Raw genomic sequence first — 18,139 nt, 5'->3', positions numbered from 1 at the left:
AGTTACACAGATGACCCTCTGCACCGTCTATCTACACAGCGGCCGTCACCCTACCCATCAACACGTGCATACAGCTCACATTCCTCTGGATCTTTAGACCTGCAGGAGGGTCAGCGCACATGCCCGGACATGTCCATCCATGGCTACTTTCTGCACCGAGGTGACTGCTGCACGGCTGCTGTTACTATGATGCTCTTCATAAACACTGAACCGTATCCTCATGTGACACAGGCCTCTTCTTTCACAACTTAAGTTAGGGTAGGATATTTATTTCAGAAGTGTTTCAGGCATGTTTGTTGAAATTCTCCTTTTATCAGGACTGTTACCAATGAAATAAATGCCCATCTGAAAAAAATAAATATATATATATATATATTGGTGTCAGTGGCTGATGAAGGCATGTGATCATTTGAACAAGTCAGAATGATTTGATGGCGAACTTGCCAGTCTACCTGCTAACATGCACTCTGCCTATGCACCGAGCGGAGTCTTCTTCAAGTTAAAGCCAACCCCAGTGGGAATATGAACCTCCCCTTTCAGATTCAAACAATATCAAGAAGTGATCCAAACTTCCCAGCTATTACAGAAGAACAATGAGCGCATTTACATGGACATGAGTAACCCGGTTTTGAATTTCATATGTAAACATCATATCCCGATTCTAGAAACCAGGATAAGGCTTTATTCAGATCTTGAGAAACCTTATTTTGCTACCTGGAGAACTCTGAAAGAAAACAGGCCAACCCTGGATTCCCACAGCTGCAGACTACCTGCGCAGACGCTGCCTCATCATCAGAACAAACATGGCCGCGGCAACGAGACCGTCTTACTACTGGATCGACAAATAGACTCAATTATGTATTTCAGTAATGGAAGAATTTCATATAATTGGAAGTTTAGATATAGAAAGCATCAAAATGCTGACCTATACAAGTCTGTGGTGAACAGGCTACAGGAAGACGGTTTCCTAACATGTTCAAAACAGTTTCCCCTTGCTGGAAATGAGGTGGATACCCAATATCTGCAACACGTTTTTAGCATTTAATTGTGCTAAGATTGCAATGAGCCACCATGGTCTAATTTTTCTCTGATTTCAAAATTAAGTTAAAAAAAGTGTTCTTAATCACACAGACTTTAAGAGAGCAGCTATACAGTAAGGCCTTTATGTGGGTGGGATGGAACTAGATTTTTCTCCTCCAATAATTATCTTATCAGACCATTTACACGGCTAAGAGTGATTAGCACCAGTTTAATGAGATGGCTAAAAATAGAGGAAGCACATAAAAGATCAGAGGAACCTGCTGGAGCCAGAACTTCACACTCTTGAGTGTGTGTGAGCATAAATTCACAACATCGCTGCTCATGTGTGGCGGTGTATTCCTGCACCTGTGTATTTCTCAGTTTGCGTGTGTGTTTGTACAGATGTGTGTGTTCTCCCCTGTGGGTCATGTTCTTGTTTGTTCATAACAAGTGTGTTTGTCCGTACTGTACTTCCTGTACCTCCTAAATCCTTTTTGAGTGTGCACTGAAAAGTTAAACTATTAAGATAAGTTTCAACATCTTGCCACTTGTGCAACAGAGTCATGTTTTTCTGATTTTATTGTTGAGTGCATTCTTATACTGTATAGTCTGGCTTTAATCTGTATCTGTTATCATCAATAAACCACATTCAATTATCAAAATGACATACCTTTAAAAAAAGGCCAGGATTTTATATCTGGATTGGTTTTAAAAAGTTTTAGTGACTTTATTAAATAGTTTGGCAAATGAAATCTAACTCAAATAGTAAAACAATCACAGATTTTTTTTTGACTTTTTAGAGGCAAAATACTTCATATTTAGATACAAAACTACAATAAAATAAAACAAGAAACAATACTATAGTACAAGAAAGGATATAATATATGATGAAACGATAGATGCAATATGATACAATGCGATACAACAGGTTAAAAAATAGAATATGATACGATACAATGCATTACAATACGAAACAATACAACACCACACAATACAATACGATACGATACGATACGATACAATACAACACAACACAACACAATACAATACAATACAATACAATACAACACAACACAATACAATACAATACAATACAATACAATACAATACGATACGATAAAGTAAAATATGATACACGTTATTATCCCCTGTTTTCACATCAGGCAGGCTGCCCCTGAAACCTTCCTGAGTTGCTTGTTCACACATGCATTTATATGTGAATTTGCGACTGCAGTTGTTCACACATTTTTGTTTTCATACCAGTGGTGTCACATGTGTAGTCTTTACACATTCATGATATCAACAAACTGGCGAACATAATTAAGCATTTTTATTACAAGCACAGCGATCACGGTCACGCGCTATACAAGTAAAATGGTTGTGTGTCGGTTGAAGGATAAAATGTCGGCCCACCCTCCCACTTGCTTGGGTGAATTTAACTGAATATTTCCTGCTCTGTTCTCGCATCAGTTCACCATTATCTCACATGTAAAAATCGACAATGGGGCTGGAGGGAAAAAGTCCGGGAAAAGTCGTCATGAAAAATTCTTCTGTTTGTATTCACACGTTCAGAAAAAAAAAGGAAGTTTTTAGAAGTTTTGTGCAAGTTGTGAAATTACAGAGGGGCTCACTGATGGGATAATTAGTGGTTTTGGACATTCATGGGACTCTATGGCTCAGAGGAAAAGATATGTCAAGCTTTGGATACACATGCAATACTTGCTCGCAGATACATTCTTTGAAAAGTTATTTTTTCCCCCCTGTTAGCTGATCATTGCTGGTCTATTTTTGCACTGTACATCCAAAACAATATACAAATGGAAGTACATATTTGCAACAACAGGATGCATTCAGATAAACACATAAAGAGGACCCTTTCAACAATTTCCTGAATGGGTTGCAGACTGAATCGCTGCCGTGTCACGTAAACCAGATGAAACCAAAGATAGTTTGCATTTGTTTTCAACACCAAATGAAGAGAGAACAGATGAAACCTAAAGTTGTACTTCAGTTTGGCTGTTCATATCAGTTTGAAAGACATGTATTCAGACCAAGCAGCAACACTTTCGTTGTTGAAAAATTAAGCCGATGCGGTGCAAAAAACTGCAGTTTCCTGAGTGTCCACAGGAGGGTGCACTACGCATGAGCCATCCGTCGGAGCTTATCGGGGCTGTTCGAGAGAGGTGGTGGCTCTGAACGGTGTGGTGTGAACAGCAGCATCGGAACTGCTCGGGGATTGTCGGAGGCTTTTTACCTGATTCAGAATCTGCGGCAACCAGTCAGGGATAGAAATCACTCTGACTGGCTATCTGTCAGGAACTCAGGGCCCAAGGAGAGGAAATGAAAGTGACGCAAGAAAACAAACGACAAGTCAAGAGGGCACATTATTACGAACCCGTTAAACAGAAAAAATGATTAAGCGTGTGCGCACCCTGTTATTTGTACAAGTTATTGCCTCTCGCGCGTGTGTAGTATGCACAAACTAATTTGCAGTAAGCTGCTATCACTTTGGTGTTAACAGTGCGACTTTTTGGTCCGACAGCTGCGGACAAAACGCGATGCAGCAGTCAGTTTTTGTTGCAGCTTGTGTACCAGCCTTTAGAGCTCATTTAAAATGTATTACATCGTTCAATGAATTATTAAAAATGATGCATATAAGGCATAATTAGGGGCGTGGCTGATTTGGCTGACATGTGAGGGCCCACATGTGACGTCACTGAGACTACGTCCATGATTTATACAGTTGAAAACCACCCACATTATTCTCTTTCCGACACAATAATGCAGCCTATAAAGACCTCTGGAATTAGAGGGTTTAGATCTATTACCTGACAAAAAAACATTATATATACTTGTTGATAGTGACAAAATCATGGGGAAAATTCATCCAGGGGTTTAAAGTTTGCCTACATGCACACACACACGGTAAAAGGAGGTCATGATCTCAAAAACCGTGCAAAGTGAGACGTGCAGACACCTGAAACCAGGAATTTATCTGCTAATATCATTTGATCATTTGAGCAGAGCGTTTACAGTCTGGCTGCTCTCGCCTCCACCGAAGTGACGTGAGCAACTGTTTGGGCTGAGAGGGTCAAGTAGGGTGTGTGTGTGTGTGTGTGTGTGTGTGTGTGTGTGTGTGTGTGTGTGTGTGTGTGGACACAGACTTTGGCTGGAGTAAGTTACAGTCTGGAGCAGCTGGAGCAACACACAACACCAAGCACCAACAGACGTACAGTATACAAACACACAGAGAAGGAAGAATCTATGGAGGTTAAATAATGGCAAAACTTCAAAATGAGCAGGAGGCAAATTCACATTTTTATCAACTGGAGGGATGATCTAGACACAGTTCCAGGGACCAGGTTAACGTTTGCAAAAATATGAATTATAAGTCTTGTTTTCTCTGTTCAATCCAATTTAATATGCGAGTTTGCAGCTCCCTTAAAGTAGAGCTGTTGTGCTGATCTGATCCCTATTTTATAACTCACATACGTACAGTGTTACAATGCAGGATGCCTAAACTAAACGTGGGAAAAGTTTCAGATCATGAGGTAAAGATATGTTGGAGGATAAGTCCGCAGAGTGCGCCAAACGGCTTTTTCTTGCAAATCACGGGGATAGTTCCCGGATATCAAACTGAGAATTTTACGAGACGATTTCAATCCTCAGTGTAGTTTGCTGAAACCTCTTCACATCGGCTCTCACAACTGGAGAGCAGCCGTCCCCTTGTGCAGCCTTGCAGCGTTCTGCCCCCTGAGTGTACACTAATTGTGTGGGGAGAGGGGCCTTAAAGAGACAGCAGAAGAAACAAACCATTTCAGGAAGACACTAAAATGGAAAGGAGTTTTTTGAGCTGCAAATCATTCAAAGCAAGTTTCACAGACCGACAATATAAAAGGTGAAAATGAGTATAAAATGGAATCTTTAAAGTGACTCATATTGCATCCTCAAAACACAAATCTCCCTTGCACTTAAATCTGCTCCTGTTGGCTTTCAAATGCTGAATTACAGACTGAATTCCCCAATGCATTTCTAAACATAATCGATCTCTACAGGACTGGATAAAATACTCTTTTTTGAAAAACTAAAGTTGAAGTATTAATTCCGGATTTCAAGTCTGAACATCAATACAGGAGAATAACAAAACTGCATAAACATAAATACCCCTCTAGAGTGACAACTGCTGATTATTTTCATTTCAGACCAATCTGCTGAATATAGTTACCTGCTTAAAGATGGAAAAAAGTAAAACATGTCTATCACAGTTGTCCAATGCGAAAGTTTTAAAATGTATGATTTATCTGAACAACCCACGAAACCCCCAAAACGCTTAAGTAACATCATAGAATAAAATGAAACGGACACACACCCCATGATGAGCTTGAAGTTTTGCCAAAAAAAGAGTGACTCAAATAATACTTTATGTCATTCTGCTGTTCAAACTTGTATCATGTATGCCCTGTGCTCAAATACAAGTGCCTCAAAATGTTACCAGAGGTTAAATGAAATAAAGATGTTCTCTCCTTTTCCCAACTGGTTTTGTAATAATTGAGCTTCCATAAACATACAGACTGTAGACACATGCAGACAAGCTGTGATCAGACTGTGGGGAGGTGTTTGGGGTTGGGGGGGGGTTGGATTACTTCTGCCAGCCTCTTGGCCGTACCCCCTTTCCAGTCTGTGGCTGTTGCTAAAGCTCAAACTGAATGAAGCAACTGACGGACAGCAGGCCCTCTTGTTTCTTTGAATGACAGCCTTAGCCTTCAAAACAACAGAAATAAAACCACAACAAATGGGACATTGTACACCAGAAGTTATACATGTGAAGGTGGCATTGTCATCTTGGACTAATCAACACATTCTTCCAAGAAAATGTAAATATTTGACACCATAGACTACAGCCAATCCAGAAACCAGACACCAGAAACCCACAGCAACGTGTTGAGAAAACAAACCGTCTAATTTAATTACAATCTGCAGTAGAAAGAGTGTGTAAACTGTCCTTTCTCATTTGCTCAATAGTAAAAACGCAATAACTGGAAACAGTTTTCTCCTCTGGACTTTGATATCTCTAATTATGCCCTGTTAAATGACTAAAATAAAACAGCTTTATTTATGTTTGGTGTCAAAACCACCCAATGGGTTTTTCACATTTTGAAACACACCATATGATTGTGGGGCAATTATACTCCTATCAGCCATAACATTATGTTGACTGTTCATTCTAATGCAATCAAATACAACAGCTCTTCAATGAATTCTACTTTTATGGAGCTTCTACAGTTTTTGTTGACTTTGTCAGAAAGGTGATACATCTACTTTCTGTTGAAGTTATCCTGGGTGGTGTTGTATGGGGGGGAGGGGGGGTTATGATATTTTAAAGAGGAGCAAAATATCAGAAAGACCATGTATTAAATAGCAAAGGTGGTCATTATGCTATGGATGATCGTTGTTGTGTTCCCCCATACACGTCAATCACACTGAAAACCCATTTTGATCTGACCTGCAGAGTTGCAGACCACTGAGCTGTTGTTTCTAAGCTAACTCCAACACTGGAACACTGTTGTTTTAAGGCCACTTTTACAACGATTTTAGCCGAAGACGATATCCTTTTGTTATTTGCATGACAACAGTGTTTTGGGTGCCTGACAACTGAAAATTAAAAAAAAAGAAAAAAGGGTTCTAGAGTGCAAACTTCTGAAAACAGCACTATTTCCGTCCTCACGTAAACTGGTATTAAGGTTTAAGGTTCAAGGTTTCTTTTGTTAGTACCAAAAGATAAATTTGATATGCAGACAGGAAATCAGCGTTCACAGAGATAAATAAATACAACACGTTACGTTGTTTCTCTGACAACACAGGCTTCAGGCACATTCAGGCTCAGGTGCATTACTGTTCCAGTTATAGGCATGCGTAAGTAGGTGGACTACAACAACAATGGCAGACACTCAAGTTCTGTTTATTCTGATTAATCCCTTTTGAGACATTTTCTTGAAACATGTAGTTTAGGGTCACTTAGGATAACAGTCCCTCATTATTGTCCACTCAAACTTTTGTGTGTTAGCCATTTTTGTATGTTTACACCTCACCATTATTTGGAAGGAAGAGCATGTACCCATACGTGATGTTACATTACAACGGTCTAGGCCAACTATTGGTCTGTAATGTATACAACAGGGGTTAAAGAATTTGCAGAACTGTGTGCCCTGTGTACAGTGTTTTCTGAACACCAAAATGTTTTTGAAAACACAAACGAAAAACAATTCCGTTATCATATGGATCATTCTTGTATGGATATGGCTTAAAACAGCTATGGCTCTGTGGGAAGAGGCGGTTGTCTCTCAACCGAAGAAAAGAGCTACACAAGCTTGAGTCCATTTACCATTCTAAAACAGTGTTCAAAACTATAAAAAAAAAGTACGCTGAATGTGCATGCTTATGTTAACAGGGAGAAAACTTTCAACTTTGCTGTCCGTTTCTCAGTTGCAGAAGATACTATGGAACAAGCAGCCTTGAAAAAATGTAGAACTGAAGAGTTGTAAGTTTAGACCAATGAGGAGGTAAAACTTTTCACTAAATATTTGACATCAGTATACTGTAAGGAGGTAAACAGGAATGATGATGTGTGATGTAATCTGGAGTAGTGGTAATAGGACAGTCTGAAGGACATCAAGAAGGACAAACAGGAAGCAAACATTTTCTCAGAGTCTCCTTTACCACAATTACAAATGAAAACCCTTAACAAAATGCCATAGAAGGATTTATGTTCGTAAAGAGAGATTGTGTGATGTTTTGTGAACTAAATGGAAATTTGTGATACAATGCAATACAGTGTATAATCAATGATCTAGAAAAGAGGAAACAACATCATTAAGTGCCAACAAACAGCTCTAAGTCAGATAAGATTAGCTTTATTATCCCCTCAGGGACATTTTTCTTGGACTCCAGTGCACATATAGCTCGCCTCAGCTAGTATGGACCAAGATTGCAATTTTGTTTATTTTTTTAGTCTATTTAAAACATCCCAAGGTTTTCAATCTGACGTAGACTCTCAGACCCTGTTTGGCTGGTTTTCTATAAAAACAAATTAACTTGAACCTTTTCATTTTTTTATTCAAGTGCACTATACTTAACATGTTATTGTTATTGTTTTGCAGTGGACATGACCAAACTTGCCATTTTTTTCTTAGAAAAATCATTGTGGTTGTCATGTGCTTGAATACAAGTGTGTGTTCCTGGTGGAAGAGAAGGTGCTGATATTGTGTGTGACTTGTTGGTGTGGGTGAGCTGTTAGCTGGGAGAGGCCAGGATGGGAAGTCTGGGAAAGTCTTAATGACAGACTAGTGGCGAGACGAGACACAGAGCCATAACCATGAATCACACGGTAATTAATGACCAGGTTCCCATGGTCGGGGCTTGTTTGATGGTAAAACAAAAGCTATCTGGACCACGCAAGCGTTATTTACACACACATTAGATAGATTAAGATTGGGGGAGGCAGGGGGAGGGGGCGAGGTTAAAGAGAGCCACTTACACTGTGTTTGCGATAAGAGGAGGGTTACTAACATGACCAGCAGGTAAAGTGGAGACGAGGTGGACTGGAGCTAATGAGGGAGTGTGAGACCAGCTGGCTGCCTGTCTGCAGAGTGAAGGGGAGGGCCAAAGGTCCCGCTAATGATAGCCCCGGACCCTCCAAACTACAGCGGGGTCACTCGGAGGGGCAATAAAGCAAAGTCAGCATGCATAAAGACGTTAAACACACTGAAGATCATGTGGGAGCTGCAGGCCTGTTTGTGAACTTACAGTCACGTATCCTTTTTTTTCTCACCTAAGAACAATGAGTCATGTAGGCAGTTTCTCACAGGAAAGAAAAAAAAGAGAAGGAGGTGATACAAAGGGTGAGAACAGAGGCTAAAAATTGAAGAAGTCTCGTATAATGTGATACTGTTTGTGCTGCAATAAATCAATTGTTGTAACACACACCTAATGACATTCTGCTAAAACCCTATGGAGCCCTATGACCTTAAGACGGACTGAAGTTACATTTTTGTGACCTGAAGACCTTTCTTAATTTCTGAAATATGTTGCTCTCACACTAACTGGCATATGCAAAATATCTTAAACGTCAGGGTTTGATTACAATTTCCAAAGCGAGGTGTGAATCAAATGGCCACTGAATGCATCAACCAATCAGAGCAATGAAACTTGTAGTTAACAGGATATTAAGCTGAGTAAGTAGCTAGTGCCAAAATCCCACATATATTGCTTTAATATCAAAAAGGTTGATATTTTTTAGCATAACATGTTTCAAATAGGTTCAAGTTAAACCGGTATCTGTGTGACATTAGACTATTGTTGCCAGAGCACATTGATGATTACAATCATGTTAAAAAAAAAAAGAAGTGGGGCAACAAATGTGAATAACAATATGAGGTGACATAATTAAGAAGTCATTTTATAAAATGGGTAATACTGTCGAGTTTTGGAATGTACCACATAATGGCGGCTGGTTAATAGCGGCTGCTAGGGCTGCTGCCCCACCACTTCACACAGGGAGAACAAGGAGAATGACAGATTTTTACTGGATGACGCAGGAAGAAATATGCCTATGAACACATTACACACCACCGTCCCAAAATGAGGCATCAGAGGGATGATTCCCATGAACCAAGGCATAAAGAATGAGTCATTCCCTGAAGCTGACCAAAACTAGCATGAGAAATCAGCTTTTTTTTTTTTAAGTTTGCCTCCACAGAGTTTAAGAAATGTATGCATGTAAGAATGAGTTCATATGGTGTTGTTTGTTAAGGATATTAAGATAAATTGATTGTTTCCCTCGATGAAATTACCACGATGAGATTCTAAATCTGTTAGCCAGCTAATTGCATTTTCCATGTTACATGTTAGCATCAAGCTAATGAAGCAAGACATAAATCACTGTCCATCTGAGAGAAACTTTGCCCCCAAGAACAATGCACCAGCCCCCACTGCATCTTGGTTGTTTTTAACAGTTATTCCTCCCGTACAGTCGGCCTGCCCTGAAAATGTGGGTCAATATTTTTCCTGAACTGAAGGAGAACCAACAATTCTCAAAGAGCAGATATCGTCTTTAAAAAAAAAAAAACTCTAGAAATTACAGAAATTACAACCACTGTACCAAACGCACTATTATGGTAAGAATGTGTGCAAATGACAGCAAAAAGTCAAAACTGTCTATTTATTTTATTTCAATATGTATGACTTGGCTCTAGGGGTAGGGATGATTATTATGGCTGATTGAAGTGTGTTGGCAACTATTGTTCAGAATTGCTGTAAAATGAAGTGTAGCTTTTTGATTTTTAGAAACCATTGTAAACATTGACAACTAAATAAACTCATGTTAGCATTTCCAAAATGCTAACATACTAGTACCTCAGAGCACCCACACAGAAAAGCCAAAGAGACTCTTTACTCAGCATTGAAAATATTTTGGTGTCCAGTCAGTTTGGTTTGATCGTTTTTGCGGTTTTAATTAAGATTTTGCATGTACACTAACACTTAAAGAAACTAAACTAATCAAAATGAACACTTGGGAAAATGCCAAGTAGTGCACGTTGATGAGTATTTGAAGAAAGTAAGTCATGTTTTCTGTTACTCATTGCATTATAGTGCAAAATAAACGAGATGAAATGAGATTAAGTCCAGATGAAGGATTATGAGAGTTGTTATAAACCTAAAAGTTTATTAAACACAACTTCACAAGTTTCTTCGCTCTGAATTAATCCCTGGACAAGAAGCATGTTTGTAGTTAAATATACCCACTATGTGTACTTACAGTGTGTTGGTTACCCACAGATGTCAAACTCTCCTTTGTTTTACCTCCCACACTGTGTACAAACATGCATAGCCTTTCACAATAAAGACACCACACAGAGACCATAAAACCAGTTTCAGAGTGCATAATGTGAGACAACATCCTTAAACACACGGGCCAATTAAAGGGGCCGGGACAATTAAAGGGAAGGACGTGCACCCTGCAGAGACAGCGAGCAGGCGGGCTGTCAGCCACGCAGAGGGCGGGGCCGGCTGGGTGTGAGCAGGAAGTCCTGACAGGCGTGAGAACAGGAAGATAAAAAGGCAGACAAGTTTGGATTATGGTGGACAGCATGCACACAAACACACCGAGCGGAAGTTCTCACAATTTAGCCACAATGCTAATCATACAGTTTCTCACTGTATAGCTGTAAAACAAAGTGACAATTCTGCTTTGTGGTGATTTTAGATGTGTTTGCAGGCTTTACACCCACACATGGTTTCATAATAGATGCATGCTGTGTTATCATTGTTCACATGCTGAGAATAAAACCAAAAAAGCAAAACCCTATGAATCAAATGCACATACAAGGTTGATACACAAACCAAAAACACCCCCCGGTATGCAGAAACTTTTTTGTATGCACATACAACGGGAGCAAAGAACGCACATAAGATTTGTGTTTATGCTCCTAATCCTTCATTATAGACTTTATAAAACATGGACACATTCTAAGTTGCGTCACCCATTTGTAACTGAAGCAGACTTTTAAAGCTGTTCTCTTTATAACTCTTTCAACATGTTGCTATGTGTGAATACTTTCAGCAGCGTGCCTTGGAGCCTGTAGCAGTACATTTCAAATCAAGCTACTTAAATGTCATCATCAACACTTTTGGATTCTAATTCTGATTAAGAAATCAACAAACTCCATGAATTTGTGATGAGGTCACCCTTGTGAAAGAGAAAAAAGTGCCACTTGTTGGATCATTTTTGTTCCTTTAACATAATTTTTTAAAGCAAATATACACTCATGGATAACTATTTTAAAGCTGCAGCACTGCTTTCAATTCCTAGTTCTGCAGTGCAGCTAAAAGTCATCACAAACTGAACCCGAACCACGTGCAGCCCACAGCTGAGAGTGAACTCCAACACTTGATGATATCTAAGAGGATTAGTGGGAGGAATTTTCCTTTAAGCGAAGTTTCCACCCACGGCGGCGCTCTTGTCACATCCCACAGCCTCACACCGTTTTCTCTCCGAGCCACACAATCAGCTGTGAGAGCCCGGACACTTCACACAGCGTCGAGAGGGAGCTATTTTCAGCCGGCGTCAGAGGGGAGCTCTCTCGAAAATGTGTACAGTGTTTTAGACCTGTGTGTGTGTGTGTGTGTGTGTGTGTGTGTGTGTGTGTGTGTGTGCGCGTGTGTTAGGGGGAGCACATGTGTTTGTGTGCTTTTATGCTTGCTTGCACGTTTGTAAATGTGTACACTTTTGTGAATGCATGCATGAGTAGCGATTGTGCATGAGCCTGCAAGCATGCAGCTTGCTTTGATGCAAATAAATGTGTGAAGGTTTAAACAATAAAAACATTTGAAAAAAAAATAAAAAGATTTACAAAACAGAATTTGTTTTGCAACTTGTTGGGGCTGTAGCTGGTTAGTGGCTTCTTCCATCTGGCCTAACGCTGCACTATGACCAGGAAGTAAACAACAGGACAGTGGACGAATAGCATCTCGTAACATGGCCCAGTTTGGTAGTATTTAGCATTTCAGTGGAATGAAGATAAAGTTATATGTGGGCTGTGTCAGGTTGAACTGGCATATCGACCAGAGCAAGGCATGTGGACGTAGGACTAAATGCCTGCAAGGAGGACTAAAGGCAACACAATTAGCAACCCTCTGCAAACCCATTTGCCTGCCACGGCAAACAACTTCCACAAACCACATCTGTCCACTAGCCTTTCTTTTATGTCTTCTATGTTAGTTTGTTTGCTGTTTATTCTGAAATTTCCGGCCAAATTTGGCCCACAATGCACTGCTGCACTGCACAAACTCAACTCTGGTGCACTTGGAAGTGAACCAAGTCTCTTTGGTTTTCAAGCGGCACGGAGTTCGGTTCTTTGGTCTACACGAGAGGTTATTTTAGCGTTCACACCGCCCCAAACCAAAGAAACTTTTAGACCAGCCACACCACAGTTGGTTTCAAACGGACCAAACAGCTCAGGTGTGAATGCACCCTTATACATGTATATCCTGCTTGTGAGTGTGATTTTTCAACAATTTGTTGTCTGAATTTGGTTTTTGCCTTGAGAGTTCAACACATTTTTGGTGTTTCTTTTTTCCTTGGTGTGAAGCCTAAGCCAAAGCGGTACCTAAATTTTAAGGTAATTTTCTTAGGGCCCACAAATCAAGTTATTGTGTGTTTGGGATAAGACTTTAAGGCCAAAGAACTTCCAAAAAAAGTTTATACCACCAACAGGTTCATGGTTTGTGACTTTTCCTGCTTTATTGTTGTTCCATATCTCTGTTGTCATGAAGTAACATAGAAGGGGTGATTTGTATGGTCATTTATATCCCAACAAAGTTTTATGAACCTTGAGCACCAGTGAGAAAACTTTTTCAGGAAGGGAGGGAAGAAAGGAAAGTTATTGTGTCATGGAGTTTCTGCTTGAAATATGGAGTCGGCATAATCAGGATGAAAAGCTGACCTGTGAAGTCAGCTCAGCAAGTGGGAACATGCTCAGTGGAGGAACTACTCAGCAGAAAGGCCTGCAGAGTGCATTACTGATGTTAGTGCATCTAACTTACAAACAGCCCTGCTGTCATTAACAGCAACCTGGAGGCCTTACAACAGACAGGACTGCAACGGGACCCATGAATTGCAACCTGGAAAAACATGACGTTGCCAAAAGATTGTTTACACGCATTGATCTTCCAGTAAAGTTGTGTTTCCACATGTCTACATGGTGGTGCTGTTTGTCTATTCGAAGGACAATGCGTGCATGCATTTGTGTACCCCCTGAGTGTTGCATCCAAACAAGTGTTTAATTGTTCACTTCCTGCATTCAGTGAGCTGAAGAAACAAACATACACAAACAGCTGGTCCCACATGTCCTAATAAGAGAGTGGCTGACTGGCAGAACATCCTTTCCACCCCACCGCAGATTAGATTACACTCCTTCAAGGCTCCTTACTATGCCAGGCAAAGGCCTCCTCGTCTGATGACTCCATCTACTACAGCAACTGCTTCTAAGAACTGTCTGGTGGTTAAAGGGGAACTCTACTGAAAGTCTTTCTTTTGATATTTAACATTCATCACCTGTAGCTGGGAGGAGGATGTCTTATAGCCTGGGAGCCAGTCAATCCTGACGATTTATGTTTTCTTGCCCGTGGAAGATATATCTGGTCCACATTCCATTCGGACAGATTTCCATCCAACCTGGATCATGGCAGGGCAATACTCAATATATAATATGAGGTGGGATTAGAGCACCTTTGAGGTGTTAATGTAAAGAATGGCTTGCACTGATGCAAAAGCTATTGAAACTGCTGTGCTACTCGATATTAAAACACTAGTCAGTAGTTCGTGTAACATATATGATAAATGTTTGCTCCTAAATCAAAAAACGCCAAACATCTGTTGAACTAGAAGTCATATGTTACAGGTCTCAAACTGAGATCTCATGCAGACAAGATTTGCTGTATAAACAGAAGAAAAGAATGAGACGGGCAACTGTGCTTCTTTACAGTTTGATCTTGGAACTATCTAAGATTGGCTGTATTGTACAGAGGCATTTTGTATCCATTGCTAAGCCCCTTGAAGAACCAAGAGGTTTCAGACTCATTTGCATTTAATAAATTGGTGTGGCCATCGATGCCAGGCTAAATAACGTGTTTTAAAGTAAGAAAGATTCCACATAAAGATGACGAAACCAACAAGGGTGGTAAGAAACTGCAAAGAACTCTTCTCAAGGAACGTTTGCTTAGTTTATTTTACAAATCAAGTAAAATCCTTCTGAAAGAAATCCAAAAAGTCAATTTGAAAACATAATCAATATAGCAGAATTTTGGACCAAAAGAGGAAGATGGTAACAGTTATATTTCCATAGCCAAACTTCTAAGCAGCTTAAACGTAAAGTCAACCTTGGTATCCAGGTTTAGTGTCAATCTTGTAACGGTTTTACTCTCAATGGGCCTCATTCACTAATATATGCGTAGAAATGTTCTTTCTCTGTGCATAAAATAAGCGCATACGCAAAATCAGCGTCGGATTCAGGACACGTGCGTTCCCGCCAATTTTGTTCTCACCACCTGGTAGTGAATCAGAATCATTCTAAATCGACGTGAATCTGCAATCAGAGGCGCTGCTTGTCAATAGGCAAGGCAGGCAACTGCTTTTAATCAGCATAGTACCACGACCTCAATATAAGGACATCCGATTGGTGTATCAGAACAAGAGCGGTGAGGTGGAGACACAAGAGAGGGCCCCAAAAGACAAAAAAAGCGGTGTGTCTGAGGGCTTAGATGCCGTTACGGGGAATTACAAAAACATATATCATGGGATTGGTCATTTATCAATAAATTTAGATATTTTAATTTAAACATTGTCATAAAATTGTACATATTGCACGTTTAAATGGCCATCTCTAAGTCGAAGAAGACAACATTCTTGATTCGGTTTCTAATTAAACCTCAAACCACCACTCAGAACTCAGAACTCTACTTATATTGGGTTTCCTGTTCCACATGGATGGAAATATCTTGCTATAGCTGTTACAATCCCTGTTTACTTTTGATTGTATCGGATCTACTGATACACTTAACTTTCGATATGGCCACTTTGGCCATCTTGTGGTTGTGATGTTCTCGTCTGCTAATGTGTTTTATCCAAGTGTGCTGCTTTTTCTTGACTGTGTATTGATAACGATTTCTTCTTTTTTCTGCTGTTGTCTGTTTTGATGTCATGTTGTAAATGTGTCATTTAATAACAAGATGACACATCTCAAGGGGTTTATCAAAATGAAATGCTATGTCCAGGCTATTTGCTGCTCCTTAAATTTGGTCCTCATGACTTATTGAACCTGATAAATCACAGTTACAATAAACCCTTAATTTAACCCCCATGTGTAATTATTACCCACATCAAGTATTGTGACGAACACAAACCAAACAAATCCTTACGCAGTTCAAAAAGAAAAAAAAAAAAGATTATCTAAGCCAAGGTTTGACATGCTCACAGCTTTTTTATAATGATGACAAGTACAAGTAAAGCATGAACAGAAAGGACAGGGAAGCATGACGGGTATAAACAGATACAACTGATTCCCAAAGAAAGAAGAACAGGGTAATGTCTAAATAAAAGACTCCAGTGTTTGATGGTGTTAACTGATCAACAGAAACACAAGCATGAAATGGTGGGAATTGTTGTCTTAATGCTGGCAAAGAGATTGAAAAATCTCAAAGGCAAGTTTATCATGGCTCAGAAAAACGTAATTTTCATGAACTGGTTTCAGTGATCGAACTAATAATTCAAAATGTAAACAGAAATGGGAAGAAAGATTTAATATTTAACACAGTTTTGTTTTGTTTTTAAATATATATTTTGGGCTTTTCTGGCTAGTTTTATAATAGGACAGCGCATGAGAAACAAGAAATGTTGGAAGAATAAAGTCATGGGCGAGATGCAGCAAAGGTCTGTGGGCGGATTCAAACTCACGGCCAATTCGGCAAGGACCATAGCCTATAGAGCTTAGGCTATCGGGCGCCCCAAATGTTTAACACTGTTTCAGACCTAATTTAGGCGTATCTGTCTGAGCCATGACCTAATTGGTCATATCTGTAATCAGATTGAAATTGCAACACGTGTAGAGTTATTCAATCTCTATCAATCTCTTTCTTTCTGAAACTACCTCTTTAAAAGTCTGGCAGTCTCTCCTTGCCACTGTAACGTTGCTAAATGTTGCCAAGTGCTGTGCTCATGCTGGGTAAATGTTTAGCCTATTGTGTATATAATATAATAAAGAGTCTAGACCGGCTTATTTTGTTAGGTGTCTTGAGTTATCATGCGTTATGTATTGGGACTATACAGATATAGATGAATTGATTCATCAATTGATATGTTAGCTTGTAATCAAGTACTTATTGTACACTCAGCCCCTGAACATGAATATAGCAGCAAAAGAGTGTAGTGAGTATACACTCTGAACAATACTGGGGTGGACACCTGTTCATTCATATGGTGTCTGGTGGTGTGTAAGGGTCTAATGTTATGCATGTGATATACTGTAAATCTGTCACTCCCTGCTTTTGAATCTATTAATAAGCCACATGCTGTTATGTCAGAGACACGTTTCCATATGTTGTCAATGTAATGGACAATAAAGCTGTCAACTCTGCAACCATTGGTGGATGAATGATGGAGAAGAGACAGAAAACGTGGTTAGAAAACTAGATTTTTACTTTACTTGTGAGGGTTACTAAAGAACTGTACAAATGATGGACTTCTTCAAAGAGTTAAGGATTTTGATGCTTTGAAGTTAACTTTTGAAGGTTATAAAAAAAAAATGCACACCCCCCCCACCCCATAATCCTTTCTACGTTGCTTTCACACCATGTTTGCTCCCACATTTCTTTTGAATATCAGCACCTAATAGGTTACTGATCTTACATCTTTCTTTAATAAGATTTGACATTTAAACACTTGTACAATCTTCCAAATCCAACCCTGACTGACGTCGCAATGCATCATTACAGGATTAGTTCATGAAGAACTCCAAGATTGCAAACTTTACCCTCTTCAATGCTGAACAGCTCCCAAATCTGGCCCTCTTAATGAAAGTCTAATCATTTAATTTGTTTTAATGTATTTTGAATACCAAGTCAAAGATGTCAAGTATTCCCTTTGAATGCTATAGGAATGGCCTAAACATCTGCTGGATCAAAAAATCGCATATAAAGCCTTTAACTCAATAAAGGCTCAACAAATCACACGTTAAAAAAAAAAAAAAAGCTGGTGAAAGGCCCATTGTTTAGTCGATATGGGGAAGGTGTTTCACCCTTAAGTGACGAGGCAAACTTTTACATTCCTGCCAAAAATCCATCAAAACCTTTTGCTTCATTTAATCCTGACAGAATGAACTGACAAATTGTGCATTCAAGATGTCTGATTGCATGACATGAACAAAATTAGCCAACAGCTTTCATCACCAAGAGTTTGAATTGCCTGAAATAAACATCACCAAGGATACTATATGTCTTCATGATGGACAACCCCGATAAGATAAAGGACAAGAAGGTGCCTGCCAATGTTTATTCTGTGAGAGGATGT

The sequence above is a fragment of the Labrus bergylta genome, chromosome 18 (genome assembly GCF_963930695.1).
Source record: "Labrus bergylta chromosome 18, fLabBer1.1, whole genome shotgun sequence".
Classification (NCBI taxonomy): Eukaryota; Metazoa; Chordata; class Actinopteri; order Labriformes; family Labridae; genus Labrus; species Labrus bergylta.
This window is presented reverse-complemented; position numbering follows the sequence as displayed.